We start from the raw sequence: 17,879 nt of genomic DNA, 5'->3' as shown, positions 1-17,879 counted from the left end.
TCTTGTAGACAAATTGTAAAATTGCAATTGTTTCTTGTAGATTTCTTTTATTATTATTATTATATTTTATCAGATCTGTGTGGCTGTCTTCCTTGACTCTAGCTTTCAACCTCTTTAAATGGCTTCCCAGTTTCTGTGTATTCCACTTCTTAACTTCATAATCAGGTGAACAAAACTCTGTTGTATGTTAAGTTACGCTTTACATTTGTATATGGTGAGAGTCACTGTTTGCTCTGTGAATACTACACTGAGGAAATGCTTTAATTATTTTTATTAAAAAGCTAAGTGAAAAATTCCGTTTCAAGTTATGGTAGGCAATAATTAATATGTTAATATGTTGAATGAGGTTACTGGTACTTTATGGTGTTATTGAGTGAGCGAAGGGTGTCTGAAGTTTTAAAGCACAACAGTCTGCCTTTGGGTTTGTGCAGTTTTGGTAGCGTATTTGGGGTTACATAATACAGCTAACACAAAATACACTGGAACAAGTTGCCCAGAGAAGTTGTGGATGCCCCATCCCTGGAAATGTTCAAGGATAGGTGCGACAGGGCTTTGAACAACTTGGTGTAGCAGAAGGTGTTCCTGCTCATGGCGGGATGTTGGAACTAAATGGTATTTAAGGTCCCTTCCAATCCAAACCATTCTATGATTCTAGGAATATTATTTTAAAAAGCACTTGACATGCTGAAAAGGTTATTTTCCTTTGCTGCTCTTGAAGGCCCACAATGTAAAACAATTCTCATTCATTCTTTCCCCACCCCATTTTTATTTTTTTTAATTGTATTTTTTTTTTTTCAGTAATATTATGGGCTCTATTCCTGAGAACAAAGCAAAAAATGAAACTGTTCAGTAACAGGTGTAATGCAGATGGAACCTACTTTGGGAAAAGAAAAATGATCCTGTATTTCACAGTAAATATCTTGCTACTTTATGTGATTTCACTGTGCAGTCAGGAGCTACCTGTTCCTTGAGTAGCACATTGTAGTGACCAGGTTGTCACAATCTCTTACTCTCAGATTTTCTTTCCTGTTGCATTCATAAATGAGAACTCATGGAATTTGTATGGATGTAACATGCTTAGATCACAAGCTTTTATCATTGATATGTGTTTGAGTTGTAACAATAGTCCTTGTCATGTCCCTAGCATCTCAAAGACTAAATTATGGGATTGCTTGTGTGATTTGTCAATATATCAGACAACCTGATCTCAATTAAATTACCAGCTGTAGTACACACCATGTGTAATACACTGAGATGTCAAATCATAGCCAATATGCCTGTATTATTTTTAGATAGTCTATTTATTTAGGATTTTTCTGTTGTTGATTTCACGGCAGCTTTATAATTAAACCTGCCTCTGACATCGTGGGGAAAAGGAAAAGTGCTCTGTAGTTATGGCCAGTTAGATATACTGTCGTGTGTTAGGAAATGTTACTGCAGTGATAGCTGTGCTTCACATTGTTTCTGCCTGTCATTATTATGTACAGTGTCTAGGGATCCTTAATTCATGTACTGTTTGACCCAATTGAGTGGATTGCCTTATTCAGTTAATAGCATATATATTGTCATGGCCTATTTGTGAATTTTAATTTAAGGATTGTCAGTCTGATTGCCTTCAACAGTTGTGTCAAGTCCTGAAAGCTTTTGAGATTTTGCTGCTTTATTTATATGTCATGACCTAATTCTTTGTACACATTAAAAACTGAACAGCTGCATGAGCATAGTACAGCAGTGATACAGTATGTGCAGACATCTGTACTGTAGACTCACAAATATAAATGCTTAAAAATGAGTAATGGTGCTCGAAGGGTAATGCATGTAAAGATAAGCAATCGTGGGTGGGTAGGAAGCATTAGGATGAAAATTCCTACATGCAGAAAGGAGTCTAGGATTTTCAGAAGGGTCTAACCAGGTAAAGTGTCTAGCTTCTGTTGAAATCTATCAAAACCAGGGCCTAAACCATTGTGTACTTTGAAAATCCAGCCAGGTACTGATGTGTGGTTTTGGATATCTATACACTTTTGAAAGTAACTATGGTAGATGGGAAGCCTGTATTTAACTGGAAGTCAATGGGATTTAGCCATTAGTGATTGTTCACCATGGAGAATAGATGGTTGCATGGAGACTTCATAGCAACCTTGCAGCATCTAAAGGGGGCCTATAAGGGTGCTGGGCAGGGACTCTTCATTAGGGACTGTAGTGATAGGACACAGGGGGAATGGGTTCAAACCTGAACAAGAGAAGTTTAGGTTACATATAAGGAAGAAGTTCTTTCCTGTGAGGGTGGTGAGGCCTCTTTGGTTGCCTAAAGAAGTGTTAAATGCTCCATCCCTGGCAGTGTTCAAGGACAGGATGGACATAGCCTTGGGTGATATGGTCTTGTGTGAGGTGCCCCTGCCCATGGTGGGGAGGGGGTTAGAACTAGACGATCCTAAGGTCCTTTCCAACCCAAACCGTTCTATGATTCTATATGTATTAAAATCATTCTGAAGTACTAGGGCACTTCTCAGTAAACTGTTTTATATTTCGATGCTTAGGGGATTTTCTCTAGAACAAAAACCTGATGAAAGTTAATTGGAGTGACTCAAATATATAAAGTTTTAAGTTCTTCACAGAAGTGAGGCATTAATGCAAAACTATCAGACGTGCAAAGTTCTTAGAACATAAAAAACAGGTGTTTTTGCCTTTAATGATTAATCTGAATCCAAATTTTTTTTTTTTTTCAGGCTAAGCATAAATTTTCTGCTTTTTCAGTACCATGCCAAGTCTTTACTCTTTGAAGATGTCATTAAAACCACCTCAAAGTACCTTTGCCTCACACAACGTTATTTTTGGGAATTGTTTAAAGGTAAGCAGTAATATAACTTAGTGTTATAAGGTGAATAATTAAGAAATGAGAAGAAAGATGAATCAATGTGCTGTCCATTAAATTATTGTTCAATCTGATAATTGGTTTTTAGTTATATCTAGTTATATAACAATAATTCTCATGAAGCTGTGGCTTTTTAAACTGTCCCTTGTTTGACTCTAATTTGTTTGACACTATTCACTTGCATCTATGCTTTTCCAGCAGTTTTTTGCTAAACTTTAAATAAGCCTCTGACTTAGGCAACCAGTCACATTAACACAGAAGACAAGGTACTCCATTTTAAATGGAAGAATGGAGGACCAAGTTGAAGAAGGGCTGTTCCAAAGTTAGTGGTTGAATAGTGTGTCTAACTGCACTATTATTGTAGTTTCAGCAACACTTGAGGTGCGCAGAATTCTTTGGAATGTAGATCAGTTATGAGGTATGAAAGGGGATAACTACTCTTCTTGTTTTACTGTTGGGGGACCTGTCACATTAAATGTATGCGCTGACACCCCTATGCTCTGAATATTAAAGACCTCAAATATAGAAAAACAGAGACTCTATTTTGGGTCTCTTGTGCAAAAATTCCCTTTTTCTGTCACTCGTGTGTTTCATAGCATATATCAATTTGTGGAAAATCCTATAATGAAAGATAATATTCCTTAAGTCCTGTGCCAGGTAATTCCCAGCCAATATTTTATTGCGGTCACGCATTTGTTCCAAGAAACAAACTACTTTTAATGAGTGGGAAGGAGGAAAACTTCAGTCCTAATGCTATATGTTCCATCTATCGGAAGTATTTCTGATTCTCAGTTGTTGCTGGAATTCAAATTCTGACCAACTTTCACTTTAATTCATGTTACTTACGGAAAAATACTTTAGCAAGTATAAATTTTCTCCTAGACTTTTGTGCCGTCATAGGAATGACAGGAGTTTGTTGTATTTAAATGCAGTCACATATTAAACTCTTCTCTCTTAATTTCAGGAGACAGCTTTATAAAGTTTTGCTCTTATTATTTTATTTTTATACAAGTGATGACAATAGTGGATGCTGAGGTACTACGGCAGCAGGGAACACACAGGAATAGTCTTATTTATATTTCAAATGACTTTCAATTTTTTAACTTTTGTCATGTTTTTCCTTCAATTACAGGTCGATACACTGTCCTCTATCTCTTTGTAATTGTGCTGTGGAGGTGATTCTAAAATAGTATGACAAATCACAAATTACTGAGCTCAGTGTATGCCAAAATTTGTGTGTATCTAGTACCTGGGAAAGCACTGACAGATGAACTGTGTTCATGTTCTGCAGGTTTCTAAATATCAGAAATTAATTTGTTCTATACATCAGTAGGATAAAAGTCTTGGAAAAGTGTTTAAGTTGAAAGATGGGAGGATGCTTTTGGGTTACTTAGTGTCCTGTTGAGCAGGGTTCTTGCATGGCTTTGGAATCTCTTCCACGGTCAGATTAGGGACTTGGACTTCTGCTCTACAAGCAGGTGGCTTTAGCGTCCTGCATGTTTGCTGATGGGCTCTGAGCCTCTTTCTGTATTTCTGCAAGGATGTTCCACTCTGTAAATAGTCAGGAGTTTAGCCTTGGCTTCCACATCCAAGGTGACTGTGTTAGCTCCCTGGCTTATGGAGTTACACCTATTTTTCCATTACTGAATATTGGTTATTTGTGCAAAGGGGAACATTCCAGTAGAAAACATTGCGCAAATCTCAACCAAAAGAATATAAATCCAGAAAAGCAGGGACTTGAAGGGTGTCTTTTTTTTTCTGTTTAAACATAACCTCTACTGGACTTTGTGCTGAAACTAATATTGTCATGAAAATGTCTGAAGAATTTCCTTTCAGAATTGATAGACTACACAAAAAATTCTGTTCAACTTCACCTACTAGTCAGAAAAAAAGCAGTGTCAAATGATATGTAGAAAAAGAGCAGTGGTTTGTTGCTTGCATTTCGTACTTTCTTTAGGAGGTATTGCCCACAAAACACATCAGCAACTTTGAAAACCAATAGCCTCAAAAGGTTCATTGATTTGCCTGTAAAGGGGGACTGTAATCTTCAGAAGTCACTAGCCCTGGAAACGAAGACTTTAATTCTTATATTACTGGATATATTTCCCCATCTGTAAACTGCAGAAAATTATAATTTTCAGAATAAATTCACAATTTAAACCTGCAAATTATAGTGTTTCTACTGAAACAGTTAACTTGCCATTGAGAATTCTATTGTGTTTAAATGAATATAGTGATATCCATGAGCATTAAGCTAGTACTGCTCTGTTATAGAAAGCAGATGAATACAATCAGTCTACTCAGTGGGAAAGGCAAAGGATAAATGGTTTACTAGTTTAGGTGACTTTCAAGTGTTTTCACTAGTCTTTTTAAGTGTGTTCTCTCTCTCTGTATGTATGTATAAAATGTGATTTTTTTTCCTGTATGAGAGCTGTTTTTGATAAAGGCTGTTTTGCCACTAATCTCTTTTTTAATCATATTTGTTTTCTAGAATTTCCTAAAAATCAGCTGATTTTTAGATAGTTGCTGTTTCCAACCATATGGCAAAAACATGAAAAAGTGATCGACAGAAAGTGGAACACATCCCACTGGATTTTGTTGCATTGCTCAAAAAGCCTCATTGCAGTTTTGGCAACAGTACACTCTTGTGTAGTGGATGTGCAGCATAGCAAGAGAAAAAAACACTTACTAATACCTTTGTTTTCACAGAACCTTTTATGCATGATGCAGGAATGAGTGTGATGAATACTGTGGATAACAGAGGCATCATCGTTTGCCCAATGAAGCTTTTTATGTTGTACAATTTATAGTTCTGTTGATCCAGTTCATTGTGGCTTTTTTGTCTCACCAAACTAATGTTTGGGTTCAAATGTTCACTCTGATGTCAAGGTCTGATATTTTTACCTCTCCCTTTCTCTTAATTTTATTGATTTTTTTTTTTTTTTTTTTCTAAGCCAAGCATTCCCTAAATTAGTTATAGTAAGAAGGCTTATTGTGGAATGTGATATAATTGGCAACTGATTGTTGATGTAGGAGATTTACGTTGGCCTTATAGTAATAGTTTCTCATAATTGGAAACATATGATTTTTAGTGTCTAGACTTGGGAACTTTCCCAGGAAGGAGTTCCAGGTGGTTATCTAAGCATAATAGGCCAAATAGCTACCACTTAAAGTCTGCAGACATGGGAAATATGTAAATGTTGCTAGCAAATGTAATTATTTCATAAATCTAAGTTTATATATTGCAACATATCCATTTGCATCTAATGGTTTGACCAGCTGATTTGCTTTATAGATTCATGTTAAAACTTGAAATTTATTTACTTGTTTGCTCTCTCAACTGAAATAATGTAAAATACACAGATGAGAAGTTCTTGAAATGCCTGGATATCAAAAACTTTTAATTTCATCATGTACCTAATTTAGTTTCATTGATGTGTGAGTCCTTGGCTTGAAATAGCAAATAGTTGCGGTTTATTTATTGAATTAATTCTGTGAAACTTAGTATAGTTAAGTTACATGGCACCTTGATTTTTGTCTTCATGTGTTAGTGTGCTGATTTCTGAAAAGACCTCAGAAAGGAAACAAGTTTGGAAGTTGTACAGCCTACTAAAGCATGTCGTGATTTGATATTCTCCTGATCCCAGTTTGTCTTGAACATGCTCTGCGCGTTAAAAACATCCCTGGAGAAGGAAAGCACAGTTGGCTATCCCAGCATGAATACTCTACAAATATTGTTCTGGGACCTGCACAGCCTGTGACTCACAATGAGTATTTTCAGCTCTGGTTCTGACTATACAATAGGAAATACAAAAGAAAATAAGTAATTTGCTGGGGCCTAACGCAGTATGACTTGATCACTGTGGCTCGCACAGAGAACACAGCAGAGCTGCCGCAGGAGACGTGAAAAGTCCTCTCAGTTCACTTTTCATGTGCTAGATGGTTTTTTCTTGTTCTTGTTGCATTTTTTTTTAATCCTACCTGTTAAGATAGCAAAGAATGACATAAGTTATCTGGCTCAGCAGCCAAGTGTGTGGTCCAAATTATTTTCACAGAATGCCTGACAAAGTCTGCTTGCCTGCCTGCCTCAATCATTTTTCTGAACTAATTAGAAAAGTCTGCCAAGCATTGTTGGGCTAAGGCAATAATTATTCTCAAACAAATGCTTCAATTTTGCACAAGTTAGGAAGTGTCTCTGTTTTAAATGACTATATGCCAAGATGCCAGAGTAGTCAGACCAGTTTCGTTTATCAATATGTCTAGAAGCCCCAGAGGACTTAAAGAGAGAAAACCTGTGAAAGCAAATGACATGCTTTTACATGGTGCTCTTTTAGGAAATAATGCTGTAGTACATCTTTTAGTATATGCTAGTTTTTAATGAGAAGTAGCAGGTCTATTTTCCTTTTGGAAATGTTTGGTTTTTTTTTTTCCTTATGATATTCCTGAGTGTGTTGATCCTCAGATTCTCTTGGTTTTGGCACCGAATTAAAGGAAGGTTTGTTATTAGTCATGCAAGACTGGCCTATCTAATCCTTTCTCACGTTTTATAGTCTGCTCATCATCACCCTGTTTCAGCATTGAAGAAGGCAATCTCTGATTGCAACTATGTTGGAAACTCTTTCCTTGTAAAATTTACTTAAACTTGGCAATTGGAAGAAACTTGAACAGTTTAAAGGAAGTTTACAGCTTGTTTTCCAAGCAATGGTGCTGTACCTGGACCTAAACACCATGTTTCCCTGCTCGGAGTCAGCTTCCAGAATAGTCTCATCTCACCTCTGATCCTGAAATGTCTAAGTCACACTGATTTACTTGAGACAGAGTTCACAGTCTGATTGCTTTGGCGTGTCACTAGTGAGATTTGTGCCTCTGATCAGCTATGTCTTTGCTGGTGTGTTACACTTTTGCCCTGTGTCTCTGCCACTGTTTGCCTTCATTCCAAAAGTTTCTCTGTAAGAAGCAGACAGATTGCCATGTTCAGGACTCTCTTTGGCTTCTGTTGGGTCTGCCCATGCATAACCAACAAAAACCAGTTTCCTAGAACAGCTTTCCTCTCTTTCTTTGAAGTAGGGAGCTGTGTGTTCTTAGAGAAAAATGTTCTTATTATATTTCAAAGGTGAAAAGAGAAATTCAACAACTTATTTTACAGGGATAATTGGAGTGATTTTTTTATGAACCAGCAGAGATTGTTCTGTAGATGTGTTTTAGCTCAAAATTGTTGAATTATTATTTTTTTTTCTATCAAAAATGAAGGAAAAATTAAAGAATTAAACCACCAGAATGACAGCAGAGCTTGGAACATTTCAATACTTGATTAGTTTTCAGCAGCCACCTGTGCCATGGAAGAAAACGTGCTTAAATATTACTGTATTTGTATCTCCTTGAGCAGTTACTCATACTAGGATAAGTGTGCAGGCATAATGTGTGTTTGAGTAATGGTTTGTGTGTGTTTTCTTTTAAACCTCTCCCCTTCCTTCTTTCATGGGAAAATATGGAACCTGGTGCCTGGATACTTTATATCATTAATTGTTTATTGCCCTTATCTGCACCCGCTGGCGTAATTACAATCTGTCTGCATACAGTGCACTGTGCGCTTTTTCCCCCATAAATGTTGATAGATTATTTGAAAGGAGGGGATAGACTACATGGAAAAAATCAGCTTAATCTGAAAAGAGCTGACTGTGGACAGTGCTGGCAGCTTCTGGATAGAGCTGCGTTGCAGGGGTATGCACAGACAGATGATCTCAAGCAACGACATTGCAAATGGAAAAATTCCTGGTTCTCAAGTATGATGTAAGGCAAAAAAGATGAATGAGCTGTGAATCCCAGGGTGTTCCTCAAAGTTAAATCCACAGACATCTCCCATGCAGCAAAAAAGATTTTAAGATAATGATGCTACATGTTTTGAAAGACTTTTCCTATTTTGTCCTTCTCCTTTAGTCCCTGTACTTATCGTAAGTCTTTTTCTTTTCATTGAAAATGCCCTAAACGACTGAATTCTTTTTGGTGTGTAAATTTGAAATGTGTGCATGGTCTTCAGAGAATTTTAAGTTCAGCTTCATGTTTTTGTGCTGCATAAACCTTTTACATTGAGGCTCTTTAGTTTTAGGACCAATAAGTTTCTTTAACAGAAAAACTATACTTTCTATCCAAGAATATTTCCTAGTTTGTATATCTATACATGTGAGTTTGCAGAAGTGCGATGGAAATCCAGTGGGAGTAGCATTCCATTGTAAGTACATGAGTGTTACATTGGTTTAAATCAAGCAAATTTTAGGATATAAACCCTCTTGCTCTTCTTTCCCTTGATTTATTGCTGCAGTTATACTTGGAATCAATAAATACTTAATTGTACTTTATTTTTTGATTTTCTTTTATTGGAAGAATTTCTTTGGAATGATTTGTCTGATTTATTTTTTTTTTTCCATGTAGAATGTTAAAATGTGTACAGTTGGAATAATTTGGAGGAGGTTTCCAAGTCTGTAATTTTTTCTTCAAATGAAGGTTGTTGAATTGCTCTCTCAGCAGCTTGCTAGTTTCCCCCATTTGCACTGTTTATGTAACCATAAACAAATTTCAACTGTGAACTGATTTAATATGGTTCATAATTTATACATGACCTTTCTTTTTTTTTTTTTTCTTCCTTAATGCAAACTAAAAGATGTCCTGATTGGAAGTAAGAGGCTGGGCCCTTGGTTTGTGTTATTCTAAACAGGAAAGGTATCAGCAGTGTCTAAGAAACCAGTAAATTGTTCTTTCCATGGTGCTTGGGAGGGTGATGAAGTGTCCTCTCAAGAGTCCCACTCTTCAGTTGCTTTTCAGCACATCAGTAAGGTCTGTGTATCGCATAATTTCTGCATGAGAGAAGAGCATTCTCTTACATAGATTAGCCATAAACTCAGCCTGAGGGGCATGGAGTACCATGAATGTGAGATTTAAGTTGTCAGGTACAAGATTACACATAATGCTAATCACACTGCTCGTGATTGGAAAAAAGGGGAGACACAGAGGAGACTGATTGTTCCAGAGGGAGACACTAGCATGGCACAAGTAGCAGGGATAATTCTGCCTGTTCTCTGATATATTGGTGTTCAACCAATATAAGCATTCAGCCTAAAAGGTGGTAAAGTTTATAGCTCGTCACACTGTGTCATAATGCTGTGTAACCCAGTAGGGCACAGCTCTGAAAAGTGTTTTCCTGAAAATATTGTCAGTATATTTTGTCATTTCATGATTGATTGAAATGCAAACATAAGCTGTGTGTTTTAAGACAGCAGTTTTGTCTTACAAAATTATAGTGTGGAATCTAAATTTGCTGCTTGCTTTAGGTGCTTCATTCCACTCCATCAACAGGCCTTGCTTTTTCTTTAGTGGAAATGTCTCAGTGCCCAACCTACAAATATGAGTCAGTATCATGCACAGGGTTTTAACTGAAAATGGATTTAGTTGCAATATATAATTGAGCGGCGGAGTAAGAGAGTTTTTAAATTATGGAGTTGATTTTTAAAAGTTGACACAGGCATTAAATGTTCTATATTTGGAGCTCCTGCTTTAGTGGCTAAAATGGGCATTTATAGATAGAAATAGTGATCTGAATTCCCCTTGTGGGTTTGGCAGATAGGTTTGAAAGTTGTTTCATTTTTGTGTGCAATTTTCTTTTGGCAAGGATGTGTGCAGGGGGTGGTGGAGAGGTCAATTTGTCTATGTTTATAGGTGCTGACAAGTTTTCTGAGATTTATTTTTAATTCAGCTTGTTTAAAAATTACATGGCAGTGTTTTTTAAAATACTCTGCTGCCAGAGGCTTTTCGTGTTAACTTGTATGTGTATGCCATCACTTTTGAAACTGGCTTTATCGATGAGTAGTGTGCTAAAGTTAGACAATAGGTAGTTAAATCTGAGCTTTCAAAAGTTCAGTCACCACACCACTGTTTTATAAAGTTATGCATTCTGTGGTTTTATGTGTTGTAAGAGTGAGCTTACACTTTCAAAAATTTATGGGCTTCAGGTATTACAAAAAGAGCTGTTTCAGGTTAGGCAAAATCATTGTAAAAGCTCTGGTTGTTTCCAAATAAGATTAAATTTACATGTTTTTTAAAAATTACAAAATAAATTAATTTAAATCTGAGCTGCAGAAGTAACCTATTGAGGCTGTGATTGGTTCCCATGCCTTCAAGCCATGTGAACTATACCAAGTGTGGCATTATGTGCTGTGCAGGTCCTCGGGGAGCAGAAGGAGTGAAGCGACAGAATTGAAGCCTCCCTGCACTCTGGCTGCTCATTTCTCAGCCGCTGTTTGGGGGTCTCAGTGTCTTCTGTCTCATGGAGTGGTAAGTTTTTCTCAAGCATAATGTTGATAAAGCAAATAGCTGCAGTAATGTTTTACCAGCCAGATCTTCTCTTAGCTATAGTCCATTGATACCTAACTGATACAGAAATCAGTAAGTATCAGGGAGAGACAGTGCCTGTGCAGAGCAGCCTTGCTGCTTCCACAAAGGCACTCCCTTATTCAGCATAGCAGTTTCCAATAGTCTGTGGGCCAAGCATGGTAACTTCAGTGTCTCTGCCGTGCAAATACCCTTTTATAATGAAATTAAGTTAGATAATTTTGATGTAAAATAACTTGGGATGTGAAGCAATTAATATTTCTGTAGATATAATTATTTTTAACAGTCTGTACTTCAGTAGCTTTAGCCTCAAATCTTTGCTTGTACCTTTTCTTTCTGAAGCAGCACCTCTTCATCCAGAATTAAAATTATCACTTGACCATGAACTGATCTAAACCAAAACCTTAGTTAAGAATAGTGCCAACAGTAGTAAATGGTTACGCTGCAGGAATCATAGCCAGTTAAAAATTGGAATTTCTGAAAGTGGGGTTAGAGACTTAATCTTAAACAGCTCTGGAAAAATTGCAGCCCTGATCTCCACAGGGAAGGAGGGGAAACAATGATTCAGAAAACATGTGCTGCACTCCACTGTATAAATCTGGATTTCAAAAATAAACTTTTTTAGCATGCTTGAAAGTTGTTGCTGACTACTGCCAACTAGAAAATTTAATAAAGAGTTTAACTTTGTGCAGCCCAAGCCAGCTCTGCAAACACATGCTTTCCCGCTGAGATCAGAATGAATATCTAGTGCAGTGTGCAAGAGCCAGACTGTATGAGCAGGCCTGTCTACATGCATCCCTCATCTGACTTCAGTTATTGTTATGATGGGCACGGTTCCATGGCTGTAATCATTGCAAAGAGTGTGTGTCCAGAGCTCTGCTCCAAACTCTATCACGCTGCTTACATTTTCAGTTGTTTTAGTTATGCTCTTTCATCTGAAAGCTTAGTCTGTTTCGTAAATGGACACTTTTACCTTCCCAATTATAAATCTTCTTATAGAAGATGTCTTGTGCTCTCCTTACATATATTCTAGTGTAGGATTTTATACTTCTTGTTATTTAGCCCTAGGCACTTTTGAAACGGCCTCATCATTAAAAGACAGCAAATTAATATATTGTGTATGATTTTCATTAGTTCTTTATGAGAAGCTTTTTCAAATCTAAATTTCGGTAGTTGAGTCAGTATAGATGAGGTGGATGTGGAAGGGAGTTGAAAATATATTTCTGTTTTCAGTCAAAAATCTAGTTTTTGTCTAGTGATGTGTGGTAATGAGAGATGACTGAATTTGTGAGAGCAGCACATCAGGCTGCATGTCAAAGTCTCTGTTTTCAGCCTACACTTTAGTTTTTCTCCCAGGAGGGGCTTGGTATATGGAGAAATTAGTTTGCTTGGCTTGTTTTGGGAAGAGTGAGACTTATGTAATGCTGAGCAGCACTAATGCAAAGACCTATCAAGCCATGTCCAAATGTGTTTAGCCAGTTATGCTGTGATTGCGGGAAGTCCATAAATAAAGGAAGGAACCATTTATACCACAGCCACATGAGCAGCCATTTTATAAAATACCATCTCTGGCACTATTCCTTCACAGAAACACCCTTTTCCAAAGTGGCAAACAGGAAGAATATGTTTTGTTTGTCAAAAGCTAAACAGACTAAAGTATTGCCAACCTGTCAAGAAAAGTTGAGGGAAAAGAAAGCATCTTCCCAAGATTTGGATATAATGGGACATGGGGACTCAGGAAATAGCAAGGAGGAAGAGAATTCTTTTGGCTTTGAAAAACTGAGTGAGAAAGAATATCTTAAAATAGAGAGGTTATCAGTGATGGTATAGGACAGGAAGAAAGACCCATGAAATAGCATACTTCGCAACTTAGAGTAGCTCTGGCAAGTCTTCAGATCATCCAGACAGGAATGAAAGGGATTATGATTTTGCTTCTATTATTACTTATTTACTTATCAGGGGAAGGGGTGAAGGGGAAAAAAACCCTCTTTATAAAAGGGCAACAAACCATTCCCTTTAGCTTCATGGTACCATTGCCCTCTTGTTCAGTGTGATGGCAAGAGTCCAAGAGGTGAGATAATATACAGATATTACTTAGGAAGAAGATGTGCTGAGAATTATAGTGTGAAGTATTCTTCTTCAGCCGTTAAAAGAAGAGTCACTTCAGGAAATACTTCTGTCTAGAGACAGTCTTGGCTTCTCTGCTCTTGCTAATGGGGACCATACATCTCCTCAATGCCCAGTGCAAGTTCTTCTCATTGCCTGCGTCTCTGAGTACAGGCACAGGGATACCTGTCCCAACGTATTGAGGCATTTCTGGCTTGATTGTAAAAAAAAATCACAGATTTGATTACCTCACACAAGCTTTACAACAAAGCACTGACCGATTTAGAGATGTCCTATAGTTGGCCTTTATTGTGAGCCTGTAGTGTTTTGTTTCTCTGCCATTTGGTCTCTATGTTCACCATTCTGACTAATGTAGAGAAAATCTGGAGTCACACTTTCATGTCTCTCTTCTGATCATATTTGTTATTCTAATATAAATGCCACTGTGGCAGTGGTTTAGTTAGCAAAGCAAATAATGGCTTTTCAAATGAGTGAAAAACTCTTTATGTCTGATGACACAGCAATGTTAATAAATGCATAATAGTCTTGGGTAGTGCTTTCCAGCAGTGTTGCCTTTCTTGCTCTTTAATATGCAACATGATGTTATGTGCTTGAACTAATTCTAGTAAACGCTTGCATCTGTCACAGGAACCACCGTTTTTGTTGCAGCAATCAGAGCAGTTCAAGAAGTGCTGAAAGAAATATCTTCATAGGATTGGTGTAGTGGGTAAGCTTGCATTGCAACTGCTTACTCCATGCATAAACTGAATAATTCAGCCTCTTTTCTATACACCTTTCAAGTAGAAATTTCCTTTGGCAAAAAGCAATAGTAGAATAAAAAATGAACTAAATGCGTTTGGGAAAGGAACATGGATAAACATTAAGAGATTTTTCTGAATTAAGGTTTAGGATGTATGGTAGTTATCTCTGAGTAAATCAAGTGTAGCGCATGGTAATGGCAAGATGATCTACAAATTAAATAAGTAGCAGATGGATAAGGGTAATCCTAGAGTAGCTAGGGAAAAAATTAATTGTCCATCCTAATCCAAAATACAAGAAAAGTAAACATTCTCATATAGCATTTGCCTGGAAGCATTTTGGATGATCAATACAATTGATTTTAAGTTGTGTTGAATACTGTTTTTCTCCAAAATAGAGTACTGCAGAGCTTAGCTTGATGACTCCTACTTTGGCCAGTTTAGGATTCTTTTTTTTTTTTTTATTTTTAATCCTTTTCCTGTCATTCCCAGTTTACAGGGCAGGATATTTGTCTTATTTTCCTTTTTTCATTTTGTCTTAATTTTCCTATGGAGCCTCACCCTTATACAAGAACTAATACTGTAGATCCAAAAATAAAATTCTGCAGATAAACATACTCTCTGCCCTCCTGGATTATAGAGGTATGGGTGAAAGATCAGGCTCCCCAGAGAAAGTGAGTACTTTTGCTTCTTGGAGACATCAGCTGAAGTCTTATGTGTACATTAAAAGTTCATGGTTTAACCCCCTTTGGTTTATTTTGGTTTACAGTCATGATGAATAAATGAAATTGAAATGAAAATAAAAATGAAACAAGCACTAACCAGAGCAAATTGGTCTGTGCACGGTTGTATGTGAGAAAGTCTTGAGTTTTGGTTTTATTGTGTCAATTTGAAGCATGAGGCTGTTTCAAGGAGATGTTTGGCAATGTGTTCTGCTAACAACTAGGTAATTGGATTAAAGTAAAGCTAGAAGACTTAAGAAACCAAGAAAAGAAACTCAATTCAAATGTAAAGACTAAAAAACATTCAGAAAAAGAGAGCTTGTAGATGCTGTGCCTTTGCTGCTGCTTATTCCTGGAGCTCCAACTGTATGTTGCTAAAAACAAATACCTGCCATGAAGAAGCATTTTTTTATATGAACTAGACCATTTTTATAGAAGTTTATAGGGAAATAAGGAAACCTAATAGCTGAAGTTTCAATGATTTGGCAATTATTCACAAAAGAAACCTGGGAATTTTGCTTGGTAGAGACCACTGCAATTTTTGTCTGGTCTGTTTTCAGGTGTGCAAAACCTACCTAGCAAAAAGTGGGTTTAAAACTTTAGCTGTTGCTTGTAGGGTTTAGAGTACTGGCATGAAGGGAGTCTGGTTTGGATTCTTAACTGCTGTTCTGTTTTCATATAACCCTAGGTTATTTTGTCCTAGAAATGCAAAATCCCAGAGTCATCTCACTTAACTGAGATGTTTAATTTAGGATCATATGTGCCCTAGATTCTCAATATAGTCAATGAGATCTAAGCATCTCCAAAGGGTAGTTTGACCTCTGCATGAGCTGAAACTTTCCTGAGGGTAACTTTTCTTTGTCCATGTGGCTGTGAGAAGTGCTTATGGCTAGACTCACAATTTTCATGCCTAAATTATGCAGTTATGTTTAGGATTGTACCTGCACAAGCATGTTTTGCTTAGCTTTTCGTCTTTAAGCAAAATGCCCTGTGGTATTGTGATACACAAAACCTCACATTAGGCCAACTGAAAAGTGTGCAGAGAGTCTTTCTGAAGCTAAAATTCTAGCTTCAGCTGCTAAGCTAAGGCAGAGAGGAGGAGGATAAAGAAAAGCAGCAATGGATACTATGCAGCATGTAAGTCTGGGAAGTGCATGAAGGTTGGATGGAGGAGAGACACCATAAATCTTCCAGTTTTGCAGAGATATGAGTCTGGTAACTTGCTGTCTAGTGTTTGAGGTCAGAAGAAATTGGAGAAAATGAGAAAGATGTGGTGTTGGCAGAGCATAAGTGAAGGGATGATAGCATAGAGCTGTGCTGGACAAATGCATGAAGAACAGAGACACACTGTGACAGCTGAATTCCGGGGGGGTTGAGGCATGTTATAAAATGCATTAAAGATTTATGAATTATGTTCTCAATGTTTACCACATTTAGAATAAAATCAATGGTGCAACCTCATTTTGAATTCTTTGTGCAATTCCATCTTTCCCATCTCAAGAATATGATGGAAGTTGCAGAGGTACAAAAGAAATCAATGTGATGATGTGGTCAGAGGGATGCGGTAGCTTGTGTGCAAGGGAGGATTCAGTAACCTTAGGTCTCTCCAGGAGTGACATGAAGAAAGTGGAAAGATAGTATTTATTCATTATTTCTCACTTGACCAAAAATAAAACAACCTCCAAGTGAAATGATCAGGTAACACATAATAAAACCTATTGCTACAGGATGTTGGAGATGCCAAAATAAAATGGTTTATTAAAGTGATTAGATAGACTCGTGGAAAAATAGTTCCTGAAGAGCCATTAAAGATACTGATTTAGGGCCAGTCTCCAGCTCAGGAAGTTTCTAAACTGCAGGTTTGCTGAGAATTGGCAGAGCATACCCTATACTTGTCCTGTGTTCATACCCTTTCCTTAAGCATCTGTTTTGGTTGTTATCAAAGACAGGACACCAGGCTGAATGAATCTTTGGTATAACCTGCCGTGTAGCTTTCTTCTTGCCAAACCACACAATAAAGGTCTGCGCTAAGTATCTACACTGTAGACCAGATGCAATTTAATGCTGAGCATTCTAACTTCTTTCATTTACAGTATTATTGTATCATACGCATAAATACCAATCTATTGGGCTAAATATAATTATCCTTATTTATAGGTTTCACTGAAGGCTGTTCCACAAGCAACGAATAAGTGAAATACAATGGAACTGCTACTATTTTTTTAAAGTTATTAGTCACATCACTCAAAATAGTTTCTGTTCCAGTCTCCATTTGTCTGCTTTCCTTAGATTAGCAATATTTGCAGTCTCCCGCTGAAGAACTGCTGAGAGAGCCAGAAGTAAGTTGTAAGCACATTAGGGTGCTCTATGCATCTGTAGCTTTATCTGAGTTTACCCCAAGATTTTCATACCTGTGTGACAGTCACTAGCAGTCTAAGAAGTTTTTGTTTAAAGTTAACTTTTAGCATTCAGCATGCAAACTGATGTTTAGCTTAAAGTTTGCATGGTATTTCCTTTGCATGTTATTTGTTGGGGAGTATCGGCCCTTCTCATGTATGTTTAGTATACATGGGTTAGTAGTCCCACTGGTGTGAAGTAGTAAACTAGTCCTGTCAATAGCCTCTTCAATTTTCATTTCTAATGTGAATCCTTTTGGAGAATTGCTTATACAAATCTGGAGTAATACAAGTGTATTAAATGCATTAGTGACATTTAATGGGTTGTTTACAACCAATCAAATAAAATATGCAGAACTTTACATTCCTGTTAAGGGGGATGGGGATTCCAATGTCTTGAAAACACAAGAAATGAAATAAAAATATTTTATTTTCTTTAAAAGTGACAATTTTCTCTCCCGACTTCTTGGGCACTGTGTCACTCAGGAGTCTGTAAAGCATGAAAATCCTTGAGGAATCAAGGTAACATTCTATCATTGTTTTGCATAAGTGAATTCCATATTGAGCTGAAACACCCACAACGCCCAGCTTCCTGGTGTTAGGCCCAAAAGCTATAAGATCTATAAATATAGTACCATTTGCA

At 37.1% G+C, this 17,879-nt stretch overlaps 1 long non-coding RNA gene across 1 annotated transcript in view; it reads left to right on the top strand.

The window, feature by feature from the left end:
• The first annotated feature begins 770 nt into the window (after positions 1 to 770).
• Positions 771 to 17,879, top strand: part of LOC133265682 (uncharacterized) — a 53,115-nt gene continuing 36,006 nt past the window's right edge. Inside the window, exons 1-2 of the long non-coding RNA XR_009742070.1 lie at positions 771 to 911; positions 2,727 to 2,848. This is a non-coding gene — a long non-coding RNA (uncharacterized LOC133265682). The remainder of the gene's footprint in view (positions 912 to 2,726; positions 2,849 to 17,879) is intronic.

Source organism: Pezoporus flaviventris, unplaced genomic scaffold, assembly GCF_033815535.1.
Source record: "Pezoporus flaviventris isolate CSIRO_AGI_PZ_B2104156 unplaced genomic scaffold, CSIRO_AGI_Pfla_v1 ptg000006l, whole genome shotgun sequence".
NCBI classification, from domain to species: domain Eukaryota; kingdom Metazoa; phylum Chordata; class Aves; order Psittaciformes; family Psittacidae; genus Pezoporus; species Pezoporus flaviventris.
The sequence above is the reverse complement of the archived record's forward strand: the minus strand, read 5'-3'. Positions and strand labels throughout refer to the sequence as shown.